This window comes from Dipodomys spectabilis, unplaced genomic scaffold, assembly GCF_019054845.1.
Source record: "Dipodomys spectabilis isolate Male_0828 unplaced genomic scaffold, ASM1905484v1 ptg000813l, whole genome shotgun sequence".
Classification (NCBI taxonomy): domain Eukaryota; kingdom Metazoa; phylum Chordata; class Mammalia; order Rodentia; family Heteromyidae; genus Dipodomys; species Dipodomys spectabilis.
The window spans coordinates 4507-7500 of record NW_024871490.1 but is presented as its reverse complement, the minus strand read 5'-3'; positions in this window follow the sequence as shown (position 1 = coordinate 7500).

Here is a 2994-nt window from a genome sequence, read left to right as displayed (position 1 = left end):
GCGGTACGGCGGTCGACCAGTTGTCTTTCCTCTGTCGTACCGGTGAGGGCGGGGTTTCGACAGCCGACGTGTTGGGGGCGGGGAAGGGGAGGGGGGGAGGAGTCGTTCGTTCCATAGATCCGCCTCTCCCCTCCTCTCCACCCCGCCCTCCCCCCCCCGCCCCCCGCCGCCGCCTTCGGGCTTGCTCCTAATCTTTTTTTTTTTTTTTTTTTTTTTTAATTGTAAAGCTACTATACAGAGGGTTACAGTTACATGAGTGAGGTTATGAGTACACTTCCTCTTGAACATTGTTACCCCCTCCATTGTTTTCCCCCTACCATCCCCTCCCTCCCTCCCTCCCTCCCTCCCTCCCTCCCTCCCTCCCTCCCTCCCTTCCCCGAGGTTTTTTTTTTTTTTTTTGATTGTGATTAAATGCCTAATCTCTCTTTAATATCTCTTTATCTTCCAACCCCTGCTTCCTGACCAGATGGGGATACCTGAAGCACTCAGCAGAAACCAGACAGCCAGAGGGGAACGCGAGCCGTCCATCGCCCCGTCGGTGTGTACGTATGCAGGTGGCATGACCGTCCATCCCCACCTCCCCCGCAGGCGATTACTCGACCACGACCTCCGCCTCCGCCTCCGCCCCCGCCCTCCCCCCCCCCCCCCCCCCCCGCACCACAATTCACAACCCTACCCTCGGAACAAAATAAAACAAATTTGCTTGGATCTCACACTGCCTTTTGCTTGTATTTGACGACGCAATAGGCGAAGGGGAGGGATCTCATGTCTGGTGCCTGACCGGGGCGGGGGGGGGGGGGGCGGGGGGCGGGGGGGGAAAATTGGAGAGGAGAGAAGAGGGGGCAGAGAGCATCTCCGTGTTTCTGTGTGCGTGCGCGCGCGCACCCGCGCGCCCACACACATCCAAAGCGGGTGGGGGGGGGGGGGAGGGAGGAAACTCAAAGATCGGATGCGACAGAGCATGTAGGCCAGCCGGACCAGTTCACCGCGTCTCTCTGTCTCTTGTTTCTCTGTTTCTCTATTTCTCTCTCTCTCTGTCTCTCTTTGTCTCTGTCTGTCTGTCTGTCTGTCTGTCTGTCTGTCTGTCTGTCTGTCTGTCTGTCTGTCTCTCTCTCTCTCTCTCTCTCTCTCTCTCTCTCTCTCTCTCTCTCGTTTGAATTCTCTCTCCCGCCCGCCCGCCAGCACTCCCTCCCTCCTTTTCCTCTCGACTTGCCAGTCAATCCTGGGGCTTGAGCTACTGGCGCTCCAACACACAACGGTCCCACTCCGACCCTGCCTGCCTGCCTATGCATGGGCCCCATACTCCAACGAGGCACATCATCATCCCCACCCCCACCCCTTCTCTGAAAAAGAAGGCAGTCTCTCTCGGGACCAGCCAGCCTGGGCCTGGAAGAGAAGGACATAAGGCCGGTTTTCTCAGTCAGTCAGTCAGTCAGTGCGCGGTTTCTTTTTCATGCATTTCATGAGAGAAAACTGCAATTCACAAAACCACCACTAGATGGCGCGCGTTCGCCGTCGACAAGGTGGATGGGGCGGCGGGAGGGGCAAAACACGGGTCGGGTCAGTCACTCGCTCAGTCGGTCAGTCCTCGCCTACCCGGTAGTGGGTAGTGAGAGTTCTGACATACACATACATATAGGTTGTTATAATTCATTATTATCGTCATTTGCTTTTCCTTTTTCCTTTTGGCCTAGTCCTGGGGCTTGGGCTCCGGGCCTGAGCACTGTCCCTGAGTTTCTTTATGCTCAAGGTCACTGCTCTACCACTCGAGCCCCTTCTGGCTTGTTCTGTTTAGGTGGTACTGAGGAATTGAACCCAGGGCTTCAAGCACGCTGAGACACATTCCCAGCCCAGTCCACCTCTGGGATTCCCCCCACCACCACCACCCCCCCCCCCCCCCCGCACCGGGTTCTGCCCGCCCGGAACCAGAGGCACGGTACTGTCCTCTGCGAGCTCGTGCTCTTGCATGACGACACGGTAGTACTAATTCAGCCCCGAGGAAATCTTCACTAGGGCATTTTCCCCCAAGTCCACCTCCACTTCTGGCGTTTTGGGTGACCCATCGAGATGAAGAGTCTCAAATGGACTTTCCTGCCCGGGCGGGCTATGAACCACTATCCTCAGGTCTCAGCCCCCTCGCTCAGCACCTCAGACGGATGATGGGCAGTGAGCCACTGCTGCCACCGGCACCACCCGGCCGGTGAGCCTTTGCCTGGGGATTTTCTTTACCGACCGGCCGAAAGGTTTCGTGCCCTACCTGTCTTATGGATAAGTTTGCTCTGTTTTCGGTCTTATTTTTGTCCTCATGGACATCCTTCTTTCCCAAGGAAAAGGGGCCTCGGCTCGGGGAGAGAGTCAATTCCTGAGGCCAGACAATCCATAGGAGGAACTTTCTGCCACAGTGTGGTGTGGTGTGGTGTGGTGTGGTGTGGTGTGGTGTGGTGTGGTGTGGTGTGGTGTGGTGTGGTGTGGTGTGGTGTGGCAGCTCAGATATCACAAGGACTGCCATCTCGTGTGCAGGATACCCGGGGAGGGGAACTGCGGGGTGGGGGTGAGCAGAGGCATTTTCTCCTTCCGGAAACCAGATGATGATTGAATAAAATTAGCCATCCATCCTTGAGACATTCTCAAGGAGGTGGGCTGGGAATGTGTCTGGGTTGGTAGACAGCTTCCCCTAAAAACTCGGGCCTAAATGGCGGCGGCGGCATCCATCTTGTTCACAGACCGAGTGTCCACGTTGAAAATGAGAGTCTCTTCTGGGACGCTGGTTCCTGCTCCCTCCTTCCTTCTTCCAAGGAAGAAGTTGCCGCTGGCGGGTGGGTTCCAGGCTGGCAAGCAGAGTAAGCAGAGCCCCGCTGGAGTCCACAAGGAAAAGCAAGACCGAGGGGAGGCGGGGAGGCGGGGAGGCGGGGAGGGGGGACACAGAGACAGACAGGAGACAGAGAGGCAGAGAGAAAGAGACAGAGACAGAGAGAGACAGAGACCCAGCGACCG